The following is a 17,116-nucleotide window of genomic DNA, read 5'->3' on the forward strand; positions in this document are numbered from 1 at the left end:
GGTAGCCAGAGACAGGCCCCCCACTGCTGCACGCCTCCCCATACAGGCTCTTTCTGAGAGGCTGGGAGTGAGTGGACACACGGGTCATCTCTGCTGCCCATCACAGTGCTTGAGCCCTCCTCCTGAAAGCCCTCACTGGGTGCCACCCGCTGTGTGCCCGACAACATACGAGGCACATACGGGGACCAGGTGAAGTCCCTGACCTCAGAGAACTTATATTCCATGAAGGAAGACACTCTTAGGAACCAACCCATCTGTAAAATGGGTACAGCCCAGAGCTCATGGGATTTCACGAGATCTACCTGTTCCACCTAATGCTTCCAAGGAAAATTACCAGAGGGCTTTACAAAGTCCTACAAAGATTTTATTTTAAAAAGAAAACTAAATTCTCTGTCCTCGGGTAATCTCATTCTTCTCCTGTCTGGGGCTGTCCGAACCCTTTGGCCCCCAGGTGTCCACTTCCTCCCGGCCCCTCCCAAGACTGAGATCAGTAAGACAACTTCAATTCAACTCCCTAGGCACCAAGAACTCTCTCCCTGTAAAGACCCAGATCATGGTCTCTGTCTCACGGAGAGAACAGCATGAAAGGAAACTCCACCCCCCTCCCCCGCCACCCCTGCCAAAATAGTGGTCTTGCTTCTCTTACTCTCGGAAAGTTCCTCCTGGTGTCTCACCCCCACTCCTCCTCCTGCAGATCCAACCAACTCTTTTTGCCTCCGTCCTCCCTGCTGACCACCACTCAGACATTCCTGAGTGGCTCAAGGTCTGCGGCCCTAGGCTCCAATCTTGCCTTCTCCACCATACAGCAAGGAGCGAGAACCTCAGGACTTGGGTGGGGTCGGTTTAGAGCAAAATCTACTGTGTGGGAAGAGTCCTGCCTGCCTTTGAGGTCCACAGACCAAACACAACAGCTCGGGACCAAAAGAAAAGGCGTTTCCTGAGCCCCAGTCCCTAGGGGGCCCAGTTGGGAGGAGGGTCTTTATGAAACACCAGGGGCCATGTCAGGCAGCCAGAAACTGGTGCCCAATCTATGTCAGGGGCCCATCCCCATTCCTACCTTTCCTCTGGGGGCTGTGGCCACCCCTTCCACCCCCCTCCAGCCCCTCCAGCCACACCCCTTCCTCTCTCCTTCCTGCCCACCAGCCTGGATTTTTCCAAAACAAAGTGCGACACAGCACACTGTCCACAAACCTCTCTAACACACCAGCCCTGCTAGAGGAAAACAGCCATTCCCGCCTGTGAGTCCTGGGCCATGGGCCAGAGCCAGGAAAACAGCTCAACAAACAGGCACACAAGCATGCCAGGAGGCCCAGGGTTGCAACGGCTCAGCCTCTGAAACTGGCCTCCTCACACGGGCCAGACTGCAGGGGGGCCCCAGGCTGGGCGGGTATGGACTAATGACCCCGGGAGCACCCAACCTGGGACAGGTGTCTGGGAACTTCAAAAGTGAGGTCTTGCCTCCTTTGCAGTACACAGGCCATTCTAGAATCTGCTCCCTTCACTAGACTGGCTAAACCAAGATTCATGTTGTCCCCCGCCCCACATCCAGACAGGACACAACCCTTACCCAGCGTGGCACGCCCAGACACACACACATCCTCATCCCAAATCAACAAAATTTTCTTCTAAAATAACCTCCTGTCCCAAATAAAGGGCCACCTCTTTCTTCCCCAGGACCAAGGTCATACCCACCATGGCGTCAAAAAGTCCTTCATGATGTCTAACTTCCCTCTCTCTTGCTGTAGCTTTCCCTGACCAGCTACGTCTGGCCCAGGCTGGAGTTATGGGAAACAGCAGCATTAGGACTTGGCTTTTAAATGTGCTCAGACCACTGTAAAAGGTTTGGTTCACACAGCATCCCTTGGTCAAGTGTTGGGAGAGCCGGTAACACCAGATCCAAGCAGCAGACCCAGAAAGGGAAGCAGAAGGCCCTCACCAAGTCACTGAGCCCTTTCAAGTCTCTGTTTTCCCATCTAACAAATAAGACCAGAGCATGTGCCATTGTGGGGGAGGGGGCGGGAGGGATAAATAAATATATAAATAAAAACCCAGTCCACCTCCTGGCCCTTAGTCAAAAGAATAGTAATAAGAATGGCTAATATTTATTGAGCACATATTATATGTTCTGTGTGCATTAAGTTCGTTCATCCTCAGTAGCAGGTACACACAAAAATTAATTTCTGACCCACACCCCGGCCCCAGAAATATCACAGACTTGGACCAGAGTCCCTCCCGACACTTGCACTCTGAGCCCAGGGGACCCATGCATACCTTGAACAGAGCCTTCCCCACTAATTTAGGAGGCATGCTCCCGCTCCGGACAGGCTATGCAGCCGGGGAACGCCTTGGCCTCCCAGGGTGGGCCCCAGGGCAATGCGACAGTGGCAGGCTCCCCACAGAAGTGTGGCTGCCTACGGGAGCTGTCTCCTGCGGCCCCAGCACCTCCCTCCGGGGCCCTCCCCACCATGGGTCAGGCAGCTGTCAGATGATAGGGCTTCATGCCATCAACAGCTCCCCCCGTGCCAACCGCCAAAACCACTCCCTGTTCCTCTGCAGAGCAGGGCGGGCAAGGATGGAGAGGCCAACAGAGGGGCAAACTGTCAGAGGAGGGTGGGGAAGAAAGAGGAAGGCCCAGCACTGGGGGTGTCTCCCCCAGGGATGTGAGGACAAGCCCAGACACAAGCATTGCTCAAAGCAGGGTCCTGGGAGAGCCCCTTCTGCCCTTCCCTGGGGTCTTTCCATTGTAGGAATTTGCCCCTTGACCTCCACCAAAAATGCATGGCAAGAGGAGCCCAGACGGCTCAGCTGGCTTGGCCCACCTTCCAGGCTGCTCCTGAATCGATGGCATTGAAATCACACAGATGACTCTGACATTTTCAAAGGTTCCGTTCTCCCAAGAAGCCAAGCCTACAATTCCCCAAGGTCTGACGACCCTGAGAGCCCACAAGTCCTTCTGCACCTCGGCCCTTAGTCCTTTTGCCCATTTCCCTTGGTCTTACCTTGGTGACTGCTCACCGCCACGCCAGGCCTCCAAGAGCCCTCCCTTTCTGCCTTCCCCGCCACCCACCCTGCAGCACAGAGGTCTGGCAAAGCGGTGGGCAAGTGAGCTCCGGAGCCAGCCGAGCTGGAGGCCAACACCAGACGGAGGCCCAGTGCAGAAGTGCACGGGGCCTGTTCATCACCCCAGCCCCTCCTCCCCTGCTTGGCCACAGAGCTGAGTGACTCCCGCCCGCCCTTCTGGAAAGGAGGCAAGGGATGTTCCACCAAATGGGACAGGTACGGGACATTCTCCCCTTCCCCATCCCCATACTTACGTCTTCCTCAAGGCTTTTCCGTGTGTTTCCACCCCGGAAAGCTCCTTCTCCCTGGAGACAGAGAAAAGGCAATCAGAGCAAGGAGTCAAGGAAAGTATTCAAAAGGCACCCTGGTTTCTCACCTCCTGGGTCTGGCGGGGGTGGGAGGGTGAGGGGGCTGGCAGAAGGGCCTCGGAGGAACTTAGCTGTTTGTTTAGCATTTTTTTAAAAGATTTTATTTGACAGAGAGAGACACAGCAAGAGAGGGAACTCAAGCGGGGGGAGTGGGAGAGGGAGAAGCAGGCTTCCTACTGAGCAGGGAGCCTGATGTGGGGCTTGATCGCAGGACCCTGGGATCATGACCTAAGTGGAAAGCAGACACTTAAGGACTGAGTCACCCAGGTGCCCCTGTTTAGCATTTCTTTGTCCACTAAAAGCCCCTCAGAGCTAACCAACCCTCTCGCCTGGGTCTCCCGACCACTTTTGCAGGAGATCTCCCTGTTCCCATTCAGCACGTGAGAACACTGAGGCACACACAAGCCCATGACTTGCCAACAGTCGCACAATTAGAAGCTTGGCAGAGGCAGGATCTGAATGCAAGCCCTCTAACCGGAAGCCCACTACTGGGCACGGGCCACGGCCAGGATATGTCCCTTGGCTGCCAACCTCAGCTTCTCCACTGCAGGACCCGCCCACTCTCTTCCCTTCCTCCTCCACGCAGCCTCAAGGAAACGGGGAAACTGCCTGTCTTTCTGCTAAGTCAGAAAGATCTGTTTGGAAACATCGCCCGGCTTTCTCGCACTCTGCATATTTAATAAAGAAACCCACATTAAACCACGGGCCTCTCCCACCTGCCTACTTCCCTAGCAATCCATTTCCGAACACACAAGTGAGGTCACGTGCCTGGCTCACAACGTGACCCACATCCCCATCACTCTCCCCCAAGTTCCTCAAATCGACTCCAAAAGGATATCCCCAGACATCTGTGTTCACTTTCCCCCCATATCGCCCTTCTGCCTTTGGGCCTCCCCACGTTGGCCCAGGGTGTTCCCCACCACCCACCCCACCTGCTGTCACTCACCGTGTCGGCTACATTCTTCGGGGCGCTCTCAGTGTTGATGGGCTGTGAACACAGGGAGAAACCAGTGTGAGGCCTCGGGGCAAAGAGCCACGGATTGGCTCTCTCCCCAGGGCTGGTGGCTGCATGGGCAGAAGGACTCCTAAAGCCAGCCCCACGGCATCAGCCCGAGGCTCAGACTTAACCTGGCTAACCCCAAGCTTGGGAGGCAGTTGGGAAAATGAAAAACAATCTTACTGGTACTAGAACCACCCAGCGCGGCAAACCTCACCAAGGCCTCTGACTCAGTGCTGACCCCTCAAAAAGGAACCCAGAGCAGGTAAAAGTCACACTTGTACCTCTGGGCCAGACACCTCCACTCACACCGGCTCATTTATTCACGACAAGAACCCAGGGGGGTAGGTCCCATGAGCTCCCCTGAGTCCCACTTCACAGAAGAGGAGGTTAAAGGAGTGGTAAAGTCATCGACTACTCCCAGCGACAATAGGATTTATACCCCATCCTGGGACTCCAGGCTCTTGGTGTGAAATCACCACAGCCCAGGACAGGGCCTGCCAGAGTCTTAACTACTGTGGGCTTCCAAGGCCCTCCACCATAAGCCCTGCCCACTCGTAGACCCCAGTGCCCCATCCAGACCTGTCCCCTAGCTCCCCTTGCTTATTCGCCATCTGGCCCTTTGCTTGTGGGACGGCTCCTCTGCCCACGCTCTTTTCCGACGAGCTGTCCTCTCCCCAACAAGGCCATTCCTGGACACCCAGCAAGAAAGACTTCCTCCCATCTTGGGACTCCAGTAAGCCTGCCCTCTGGGCTACGTATCTGGTCCTTAGGGTACAAATAATCTCATCACGGCAATATGTCTCGTTCCCCAATACGGTTTGGTGAGTCTTATCCCACCTGCCTAAACAGATTCAAAGCAGCACTGTAGGAAGTTCCACGGTCATGTCCCTCATGCCAGGGACTGGGATGGATGTGTAGAGGGCCACCAATAACCCCTGTGGACTGAGCCTGTCCCACGTGCCAGTGCCACCCCTTCCCAGCCAGGACCAACAGACGTGCTTTCTACTAATGGCATCCTGAGAAGCAGGCTCCTTGGACTCTCCTGTAACGGGAGAGAAACTTCCCACTCCAGGTCCACTTCATGCCTCCAGTCTCTGGGGCTCCATTACCAACCCAGTGAAGTGATTCCAGGGTCCCCTGAGTCACATAGAAGGACAAGAGCTTGACCGTGAAGGTGAGGAAGTAAAGCCTTTGCCAAGATGAGCAGGGACCAGCTCAGGAGCCGGTGACTCAGAATAGGAAATGCCCACCCTAACCCCATTCCTGGTGAGCCCCTCACCCCTGAAGAAGACAGGGGAATGGACAGAAGGGCCTCTGAAAGGCTTTGCCATCAGGAAGGACAGCAGGGCCAAGATGGGCATGGAGGAAAAGAGCCAATGGAGGTCAAGGTAGCAGTACTCTTTCAGGAAATAGCCTGGACTCCTTTCCCCCTAAAGCCTGGAGGATGGAGAGCTGAGGTCAAAACTTCTTTCCAAGGCAGCTTAAATAGTGGAGGGAAGACAAGACCCGAGAACAGAGCAGGAGATGGGAAGGCAAGTCAGTGGGGCCCTCCCAACCCCCAGGTCAACCCACCTGAAGCCTGAGGATGGCTCTGGAGAGGAAAAGATGCCACATTCCACCCCCTTCCAGCCCAACCCTGGTCCTCCCCCAAACCCCTCCTAGCCCCCACTCCCAAGCCACAGACCACCAGGCAGAGACCTCTGACCCAGGCTCGGCTCTAGGAGCTGCCTGCTAATCGGGGCCAGGTTCTTCCCTCAGCCTCCAAAAACCACCAGCCCCAACCAGGGGCGTCCACAGCAGCGCCGCTAGCCCCCCCGTCCCAGAACCCCCACCTCTCCCTTCTGGTTCAAGGCTCTACAGAGCTCCAGCAGAGACCTCGACGAGGCAGGAACGCCCAAACTCATCTTCTCTGGGCGGCTCTGGCCTCCAGGTGAGGAGGAGAACCAGCAGAGCAGATCCCAGGGGCCTTCTACATGCAGATTCTACACCAGAGGACTACGATTTGAATTCAGATCTCTCAACCCCAAACCCCTCACTCTTCACCAGCCTGCCTAGATGGGGGCGGTCAGAAAGGACAGAAATGGGGTAGGAGGGAGAAGGCAGAGACAAAGCACTGCCCCAGGCCCACAACAGGCCCTGAAGAGCCCCTCATCCTGCTCTGGGTGAAGCCTCCTAAGAGGCCCGGACTCTGGACAGAACAGAACGTGAGCCAGCAGCCCGGGACAGCCCTCAGAATCTCCTGGAGGGCTGTGGACACACAGGGGATGGGCCCTGCCAGGAGGGTCTAACCTAGTGGGACCCAAGAATGTGCCTTTCTCAAAGGTTTCCAGACCTGGGAATGACACTTAGAAAACCACGGGTCTCAGCGAACAGCGTTAGCCGTAACGGCCGGGGCCAAGTCCTGACTCGCTCTGATTCCTGTCCCGTGTGACCTCAGGCAGGTCACTTTGTCCTCGGGGCCCTTCACCAGGCCTGCAGGGTGCTGTTTTGTGAGCACCAAATGGGACGGAACACATGAAGCGCTTAGAGGGGGCCTGTCCTTAGGAAGCTCTCATTAATGTCAGCTGTCATTTCTCACCCGCGCCCTGCTGCACGCTCTGGAGGCCCAGGCCGCCCCACCTTGACCCTCCTGCACTGTCCACCCCTCCCCAGTCTGGCACGACGCAAACTGGGGAGACGGGAGCCAATATTAGAAACCACAGGCCTCAGCCCCACTGGAGAAACTTCCCTCCCGGCCAGCAGCCTTTGAGCAGCAGCTCCCCTGCCCTTACCCCTTCCCCAGGCCAGCCCACAGATGCTGCAACTTACTGGCCAAGGTGCCCCCTGGGAAGGCAAACATTTCCAAAAGCCTGTCCGGAGTGACACGCCCCATGTTTTCCCCACAGCGTTTGCAGACACGGCCCAGCATGCAGGCCTAGCTCCCCACCCCTCTCCTCCGGCCCAGTCCTCCCAGGGTGGAAGCCCTCCCTGCTTCCCTACTTCCCAGGCGCCGCCAACTCTGGGGCTACTGGGAATGAAAAGGGCAAGAGGCAGGTTGCATGAGGGCAGGCTCTCCCCCAATGCTGCCCCCACCCCACCCCAGGCCCCCAGCGATGCTGTAGGGAAGCTTCCAGAACACCCGAGCTGTGGGTCCAAAGCCAGAGCCAACGGTCAGAGAGCCCCACTCAGCGTGGGCTGTTACCCACCTTGGACACACCCACGCAAACATGTCCTTTGTCCCCGTGGTGTGGTTTATTTTTCTCCTTAGAACTCCCTACTCTCCAACACACGATGTATTTTGCTTCCTGATCTCACTTAGGGTCTTCTTTCCCTGCTAGCACATAAGTGCCCACAGCCCCCAGAGCCTAGGACTCGGCCTGGAACACTGTAGGCCCTCAGCAAATACTAGCTGAGTGAGCCGACCAGGAGAGCCCCTCACTCTCTTCCCTGACCCCCTGACCATGCTCACCGCTGACGACGCAGCACCCCTGGCCCTTCTGGAGCCGAGGTCTCTAAGTTCCATCTTTGCTTGGATCTGGGCCAGGACACAGCCCATCCTTGCATACCACTCCTCAGAACACCGGCTCTGGGAAGAGCCATCTCCTCCCTCCCTGTTTCACAGATGCGGAAACTGAGGTACAGAGAAGCACGATGCCCCACCTCTCACAGTGGGGTCTGTGGCCAGACTGGGGTTGGCACCCAGGTAAAGGAGAGCCCCCTGCTGAGTTCACCTTCCTGCCCCTCATCTCCATGCCTAGTCTTCTGGCCCAGTTAGCAGAATGCCTCCCTGCAGGCTCTCCTCTTCCTTCCCCCTTAGGCTCGGCTACAGAAGGATATGGTGCATGGAGCCCAGACAGAGACAGCACCCCCACATCTAGCCATACCCCCACCTAAGCCCAGGACAAAGCCTTTGGCTTTTTTTTTTTTTTTTAAGATTTTATGTATTTATTTGTGAGACAGCAAGAGGGAGAGAGCCAAGGAGAAGGCAGAGAGAGAGGGAGAAGCAGACTCCCTACAGAGCAGGGAGCCGGATACGAGGCTCTATCCCAGGACCCTGAGACCATGACCTGAGCTGAAGGCAGACTCTTACTAAACTGAGCCACCCAGGCATCCCGACAAAACCTCATTCTTCAGGACCCCAGGCCTTCCAAAACTGAGGGCAGCCAATGCACAGCCCCACCAGGGGTCTTCCAGAATACTCCTTGCCCCCAGGCAGGACAACTCCAAGCAGGAGGCAGGGTTGGGACCTGGTGTCCCTTGATGGCCACACCTTGTGCTTCCCAGTTCACTCTGCTCTAGGGTCTCAAAACCAGGTTCTGGGGTTAGGAGCTTCGGGCAGGAAAGTTCAGGAGGCGTTCACTCTCAGCTTGCTGGACATGCACCCACACAACGCTGACAGCCAGGCCGCCTCAAGTGTCCCACCCTGCGTGCCTCCCCTGCCTGTCCTCTTCCTGCCCAGCTTTTGGGGTGAGGGGGAATACCTTTTCATAACAGCAATGTGCTAACAATCACTGTTCCCAAAGTGCTAATGATCTGGGTACAATACCAAGTTCTTTACTTCCACGATCATAGGTCCTCGGAACCACCCCAGGGAGGTAAGCATGACCCCACTTTGCAGTTGAGATGGAAGGCCCAAGAGGTTCAGTTAACTTGCCCAACATTGCACAGCTGGTCTTTGACCTGGCCTCCCTCCATCCTGGGTTCGTTCTCCTCTCCCTGACGAAGACCCTCACTCACTAAAAGTTCATCTCGGTCAATGGCCCTCCCATCGGGAGCAAGCTCTCTGTGACTTAGAGTGGAACCTTCTCGGGTCCTCGGGAGGAAGAGACTCCTTCAGTCCACTACCATAGGAAGAAGAGGAAATGGACGGCAGTAGGAGACACTGAGATCAGACATCAGCGAGAACTTCCTGAATGTGAGGGGTTGTGAACCACAGGGCGGATAAGGGAAACTGCACATCCTTTGCTTTTTTTTTTTTTTTTTTTTTCCCCAAAAAAAGACATGCACGCCCCCTCCATGCATGCATACCCACCACTAACCGTGTGGGCTCGAGGGGCTGGGTGGCTGGGAGGATGCCCAGAGGTTCGTGCATATGACACGTTGGTGGCCTTCAGGGAGGGTGGGCTGGGAAAAAATGTATCTGTGGGCTGCTGCTGTGGAGGATGGAAAAGGCAAGGGCCATGGCGGGGGGAGGGGTAGATGCCCAAGCCCAGGCTGGGGGGGAGGGGTCTGGCGCAGAATGTGGACTCAGCCTCCAGAGGAACATTCTGTCCAGAAATTCCTCACACCCTCCTCCCTTCCACCCCTCTAGCCCTCCCCAATCTTGCCCCCTGGGAGGCCTGGAATCCAGGCAGTTTTTCAGGCCAAAAAAGACCCCATGACATCACATCTCCTGCCAAGGCAACCCACTGTGAGCTCACAGGTGGCGCTGCCCGTCAGGATGGGAAGGGAGCCGGTGGGAGCCAGCAGGTAGGGCTGCGGAGGGCTGGAGCATCCTCAGCCTGGGGACCCACAGCAGGTTATCCGGGGCTCACTTGCTCCACAAATAGAACCCTAAGCAGATGAAGGGAGGGGCTGGAAGCAAAAGGGAAGAGCAGGGACGCACCATTTACTGGGCATTTAGAGGGGGCATGGCCAGGCTGGCACCTGACAGACCCCCCCCCCAGTCCGCCCAGCAGGAGCGGGACCACAAGGATAAAACATCCCAACATCCCGCAGCAGCTGGGGCCTCTCAGGGAGCTCTTTGAACCCCTTTGAGCAGATGCAGAAACCAAGTGTCCAGGTCTGCACCTCCAAGCCTGTGTCTGCCCCCTGCTTACCACCCACCCACTGCCCCGTATTAATTACTACCATCCTGGGAAAGGGGGGAACCCCTGGGGGTGGGCATCGGCACTGAGGGCAGGGGGCTGGAGAGAGGGTGTGGAACGGGTAGGGCTAGGCCCTGCCAGGCTGGGAAGGAGACTGGCGGCCTTGTTCCCCATGAAGTCCCTTCAGGGGCTCCATCCTCTCCTGGGCAGGCCTATGCCACCAGAGAAAAAGAACAGACGGGGTGTGATGGAATGAAATGTGATGCCTGATTTTCCCTGGCCCCCTCTCAGGGAGGGGCCTGGGCAAGCCCACTCCTGTCCTCAGGCCGGCCCCAGCTCACCCCGAGGGACCCAGCCCAGGGTTCCTGGCAGAGAGAGGGCAACGGCAGGGGTGGCATGCACTCACTCAGCCAGGTCACGGTGGAGTACTCCTCGACCCCTCCTTCCCCGCATCGGATGCTATTTTCCCCTCAGCCAGGGCACTGGGGGTCCAGGCGTCCCCAGGCCCTTCCTCTGTGCCCCTCTGGCCACCGTTGGCCATGTTCTCTCTCTACTCCAGCTGAGCACCGGTGCCCAGCATTCCTCCCACAGCCCCTCACCACCGAGCCACACCCCACAGCTGGCAGCAGACTCTCAGATCCCGCTCTGGGTCACTTCCCCACTCAAGGACCCATCCTGGCCTCATCAAGTTCAAGTTCCCCTGCCTGGCTTGCGGACTCCTCCCTTATCTGGCCCTTCCCCACACATGCCATGTTTGCTGTTTCCATTCCTGCACTCATCCATTCCACCAGCACACCCAGCCAGGGCCACCAACCAAAATGACACAGAACTCCCTGGCCCCCACTAGCCCCCCAGCAAGGGCAGAGTGGCCAAAAATATTTACCCTGGATTTGCCCCAGCTCCCAACAGGCTCGGTAACTCATACCAGGGCCCTGCCCCCTCTCTGTTTCAGCTCTCCCTCCTCCTCCCCTCCTCTCTTCCATTTGCTCAAATCTTAAACTAGACCTGGAACAAGAGACAGACTTCCTCAACTACCACAGCACAGACTGATTGCTTCCTTCCCGGGCCCCCAAGTCCACCTCTGGTCAGAAGCCCCCAGACGGGCACTAATTGTTTTCCATCTCACACTCCTCTCTTTCTCCCCCACTGAACAAGGCTCTCAAAGGCTTCCTTCACCTGATTGGGTCTCTCCTAATGGAGGTCCCTGGGATGGTGGTCAGCACATTCATGGATGCCTTGACCTCCAGGAACCATGTCCCTTCCCAGCCCAGTCTACGGGCGGGACTTCCACCAGTCCCCCCACAGAGAAGGAACTCGCCAGGAACACTCACCTTACACTGAGTACGTGTTGGTGAGTATGGGTTCCAGCAACAGACAGCGTCTCCCCGCCCCAAGACAGGAGAAAGCTCTTCTTTACACCTAAGTCTCCTCTTCTTTGTAAGAACCTCCACCTACCAGGTTCTACTCCACAGAGCAACAGCAAACCTCCCCTTGCCCACTTTCTCACTCCCATTCTGCATCTGCTCCCTATTTCCCCTCTCCAAACCGCATAGCCCTGTTGCACAAATGCAGATCTTCAGCTTCCCTCACCACTCTGAGAATCTTCTTTGGAACATAATGCCCAGTTTTCTCTCTCCTTTGAAAACCAAAACACTATCGGGCTCATCTCTCCTAACATTGCTTCGCTTTCTAGAATCCTCCAAGATGGCCACTCGTGACATTTGTGGCGAGAAGATGAAATTTCATCAGAGTTCATCAAACTGAAGCGACTGCTAGTCATGCTCCTTAATGGAGGGCAAGATGGCATCATCGGGGCTGAGGGCTCTGCCCACTTGTCCAGAACATCACATCTTCCTCCTCGTCCATGAGGCACCATGGTGCCTTCTTGCCTCACATCTGGCACTTGGGCACCTTGGGAAAGTCACCTCAAAATCTTGAGTACCACCACCTTATGCCCAGGAGGATGGCTACTCGCAAGGAAACAGCATTATTCACAACACCTAAAACCCAGAAGTAGCTCAAATGTCCACTCACAGATGAACGGGTAAGTAAATTGTGACACAGACAGACAACGGAATATTATTCGGCCTTGGAAAGGAAGGACATTCTGATCACATCACAACACAGGGAGGCTTGAGGACATCAGTACTAAGTGAAATAAGCCCGTCACAAAAGGACACATATGAGTTCACTCACTTGAGGTACTTAAGTGGCCAAATTCAGAGAGATACAGAGAGAAAGGTGGTAAGCAGGGACAGGGGAAGGGTAGGGCAGAGTTCTTGCTAAATGGGTAGACTTTTATTGAACAGGATGACAAGAGTTCTGGAGATGGATGGGTGACATTTGCACAAGGGCAGGAACGAACTTAATACCATGACTGTACACTTGAAAACAGTTAAGGTAATTAATCCTATGTTCTAGTATTTACCACAATAAAAAAAAAAAATTAGAGTCAAAAGAATTTTTCAGCGCCTCCTTTTCACCTGAAACAGAGCAGGACTAGAGCAAATGGTGTGTAAAGTCCTCTCATTCCTATGGCTCTATGCCAACCCCAACCCCACCCACCTTCTAGAAGCCGCACTGTGGCAGAAAGGAACTTTGCAGCCCCAGCATTGAAACAGCAGTGGGCACAAGGCAGCTGCTCAGGAAATGTTTGTGGGCAGGACAGACGGACAGAAAGATGAAGAGACAGATGTTCCTCTAAATCCCAGGCCCTGAGCTAGCTAGGTGCACTTGTGGCTGGCGCTGTTACAAAATCCCAATCCGTGAAACTGATAGGACATTGTGTGTCAACTCTACTTTAAATAAATGGAGGGGGAGAGGGAAGGAGAAAGGAAAGGAAAGGAAAAGAAATCCCAGAAAAGTCCACCTGATTGTCATCAGTATTTACATCAGCAGCAAGCATCTAGGAGGTTCTGGGGAGAAAGCAGAACCAGGAATCTAAAAGCCTCTTCCCGACCCAGCACCCCACTACCCACCCCTCCCAACTCCCGTGGGACCATGAACAGGTCACCTCGCCTTTCTGAGCCCCACATTGCTCCTCGGCCTACCCAGGTGGCTCTGACAACACACCCTGACTTCCACAGATTCCACTGTGGGGTCCCCATGGCCTGATGTCCCGGGAAGGGCTTTGAGAACCACAGGTGTCGTGCAAGTGAATGATGTCTGCCATGATTGATGGTCAAGCGGGTGGACGGCAGTGCTGGACTACTGAGTCAAAATCCCACACCCCCTTCGAATAGCTCTGTGGCCCCCTCAGTTCCTCATCTATAACACTGGGATAATCCCACAGCATCTCTCTTGCTGTGTTGTCATGAAGAATAAATGAGTTTATTTTTGCAAAGCTTTCAGAACAATGTCCGGCAGAAAGTTCCATACAGGGTGACCATCTCACCATTGCTCTGATGGCCATTACGGGGGAATCCGGCCTGGCATTCCCACTGTCCCATTCATCTCTTCCCTCCTGTCCCAACAGACTCCCCACCCAACCTTCAGTTCATTCTGAGCACCTGCTAAGGGGCTGCTCTGGGTGAGGAGAGGCATTGCACTCCCGTCTGTCCCCAGCGCACGTCTCCTGGGTGCCAGGTTCTGTGTGCAGGAGGGCCCACCATCCGGCCGACCTTGGCGGCCACTCCACTTGGCTATCACCCTCGGGAAATTCCTTTTGACTCTTTATTTTTCAGAAGTGGAGAAAAGCTGCTTCAGCAATTTCCAAGGATCAGGAGTGTCTGTGGCAAACAAGCCCTCTCCCCTCTCCATCCTGCCCCCACCAGGGGACCCCACAGGAGGGAGGTGACCCTAGGACCCTCTACCCAAGGCCTTGGGCAACATCTGTTGAGTAAGATGAAAACACGGGTTGAAGATTAAGCCACTTTGCCCTCGCTGGCCTGGCACAGACTGGAGAATGTATCCAGCAGGCCCACAGTGGGCAGAAATCCTGTGTCCAGGACACGGGCTCCCGATCCCAGGGGGGTAAGATCGAAGCGAGACAGGTGAGATGGCCAGAGGGAAAGCTGTGCCCTCTCTGAGACCTGGAGAAACCACAGCAGACACACATGCTGCGAGGCACGAGGGAAGGGGGCAGGGAGACCAGAGACCAGCTATGCCAGGGCTGAAGGGGAGGCAGCAAATGGGAAAGGAAGGAAAAATACAACCCGCCCTTTCCTCCCTCTTGTGAACCTGCTCAAAGCACTTGCCTAGCCTGCCTTGAGGAAACAGGTGCTGAGTGCTCTCTGGGAAAAGCCAAACTTTCTCCTGGTTGCCTCTGGGCCACTTTCCCACTCCCTGGGACGACAGCAGAGCGTCCTTCTGGAGGCCAGCACCCTCCCCCAGGAACAGAGAGACCCCTGCCCACAGGCAAGCCAGGGAACAGCAGCCCTACTTGCTGAGCCCCTAACCCACACAGGGAGTCCGGCTGAAGCCTTTCCTCCAGCCACTTGGTGAATGCGCGCTGAGTCGGTGAACACCTACTGCGTTGCAGGTGGTGGGGATACAGCAGTGAACACGATAGATACAAATCCCTTGTCCACACAGGCTGCTGTGCTGGGAGGAGGGGAGCCCTGGAAGAGACGCACCATGTCCCCAGTGGTGAGACTGTGGAGGGACGAGGAAAGCAGAGACGGGAGACGGAGTTGCTTGGGGAAGGGGAATCTCCCACGTGCGTGAACACCTAAGGGAGGGAAAGAGTCTCAAGGGGGACCCGGGGGTAGAGTCTCCCGGCCAGAAGGCACAGGAGGGACAACAGTCCAGGAGCAGGATCGTGCCTGCTGTGTTCAGGAGCAAGAAATCCAGGTATCTAACGCAGAGTGAATGAAGGAGAGAGTTTCTGGAAGGAGATGTCAGAGAGGAAAGTTGTCCTGCAGGGTTGTACATGCCAATGCAAGACACTGGACTTTTACCCCAAATCCGGTGGGCAGCCCCTGGAGGGCCCTGAATACAGATTAATCAAATATACTCACGGGGCTCCTGGGCAGCTCAGTAGGGTAAGCGTCTGCCTTCGGCTCAGGTCATGATCCCGGAGTCCTGGGATTGAGCCCCGCATTAGGCTCCCTGCCCGGCGGGGGCCCTTTTTCTCCCTCTCCAGAGCTGCCTCCTCCCTACTTGTTGTGTGCTTTCATGTGCACACCCTCTCTCTCAAATAAATAAAATCCTTAAAAAAATTCACTCGTTTGCTCCTTTTATTCTCCCTAAAAGCCTTACAGGGCAGCGGCTATTATCAACTCCCAATCTGTAGAGGGGAAACTGAGGTCCAGAGAGGTTAAGTATTATGTCCAAGGTCACAGAGCAGAGACTGAGAAGCCAGGATCCAAAGGGAAGGAGTCTAACCCCCTCACTCTTGACCATGCCGGGGCCGGTGGGGGGGGGGGGCGGTGGATTAGATGGGGAGCCTCAGGGAGCACAATCTGGTACATCAACCACTCCATCACCACGTGGCCGATCCAGCCTCCTGGAAGGTCAGAGCCCCCCTCCTCACAGGTGGGACAGGACACAGGGACAGGAAGATCCTTCTGGTATCTAACTGCAATCCTTCTGGCCCGAATGCCAACCTCTTCCCTTTTGTTCCAACCCCTGACCCTTCCTCACATAAACAAGCTCCCCAGACTCTGAGTGGCCAGGAATCTGGCTTCTGCCTACAGATCCCTAAGCCCCAGACCCCCCAGCTACCCTTGGACCAGCCAAGGACATTCTGTTCTCAGGGGCGAGGTGGCAGTTGAGTTGAAATGATGAGACTTATGCTCCCCGCTTCCTCCACCCCCTCCCCACCCACCCGCTGCACTGACCCTCTGCAACCCCAGAGCAACTTCTTGCTGGTGGTTGCAAACCAGGCCTTGCACCGGCCTCCCCCTACCCCCCCTACCCCCTACTGTTGTCAGATGACCTGTAACCAGGCTCTGTGCGAAGAACACTCCACATCTGGAGAGGCATTGCTGGGCAGAGCTGAGGCCCAGAAGGGTCTGAGCCCCATGAGACCAGGGAGGTGGGGCCTCCACGAGGAAGGGAAATAGCCTGGCGCAGCCCAGCCAGCTGCAGAGGACAGGCACCCGGCCATGGGCCCGAGGCGGCCAGGGCTGCAGAGGACATGGACGCAGCCGTGAGCCCGAAGTGTCTGAGCGTCTGAGCCCCGAGCATAGAGTCCCCCCACAAACCTTATTTCATCCCATCCATGACCCTCCATGGAGGGGACACTTCCAGCACCGAGAAGGCGTTGGGAGTATCAGGAGCAAGCACTCCCCTTGACAGGAAGGGAAGCTGGGGTCCAGAAAGAAGATGGGCTTGACCGCTGTCACTGAGTAAGTGGGTGTCTGAGGGAAAGGAGAGACCAGGTGGCCTGACAGTATCCAGGCTGAGTGGATGCACAGACACCTGAACGTGCCAGGACACCCTGGCCCCCTCCCCAACTCCCACTCCTCTGGTGACAGAGGCTCCTCTGTATCAATAAACAGGATTGTGTCCATAGGGGCCCTCTGTCCTGTGTGCCCCACACACACACGCAAACACACATACATGCACCTGGAGTCATGCAGAGCCCTCCGCTCCAGCCTTCAGGGCCCTGCCCGCCTCCAGCACCAGGCTGGGGAGAAGGGGCGCCTGAAAGCGCTGGGAGGAGAAGCTCCCAGTGTTCCGGATCAGCCCAGCTGGGATCTGTCTGGAACAGGCCCCTCTCCCCACAGCCCACAACTCATAGGAGACCTGCCCCTGTCCACACTCTTCTGGAAGACTGACAGGGGAGGCTGGGCTGGGAGACACGGAGACGGAACAGAAAAGCAGAGTCAGCCAAGGAGCTTGGAGGTGGATCGGGCCACCTGAATGCGAGCCACTGCCCAGGCGGGGGAACTCTGTGGGTCAGGCCATCCACTCCCCTCCCTCCAGCTGAAGGGTACCTGACCCAAGACCCGGCAGGT

The 17,116-nt window shown here is 56.2% G+C and overlaps 1 protein-coding gene across 4 annotated transcripts in view; it reads right to left on the reverse strand.

The window, feature by feature from the left end:
* LOC111149091 (tensin 1) overlaps positions 1-17,116 on the reverse strand; it is a 164,815-nt gene that overhangs the window by 88,451 nt on the left and 59,248 nt on the right. For all 4 annotated transcript variants that reach the window (XM_022506325.1, XM_022506175.1, XM_022506254.1 and 1 more), the window contains exons 3-4: positions 4,375-4,416; positions 3,315-3,365 (exon numbers count right to left, since the gene is read on the reverse strand). The gene's annotated coding sequence lies outside the window, so the exon portion shown is untranslated. The remainder of the gene's footprint in view (positions 1-3,314; positions 3,366-4,374; positions 4,417-17,116) is intronic.

The sequence above is a fragment of the Enhydra lutris genome, unplaced genomic scaffold (genome assembly GCF_002288905.1).
Source record: "Enhydra lutris kenyoni isolate GAN:26980312 unplaced genomic scaffold, ASM228890v2 scaffoldscaffold1, whole genome shotgun sequence".
Classification (NCBI taxonomy): Eukaryota; Metazoa; Chordata; class Mammalia; order Carnivora; family Mustelidae; genus Enhydra; species Enhydra lutris.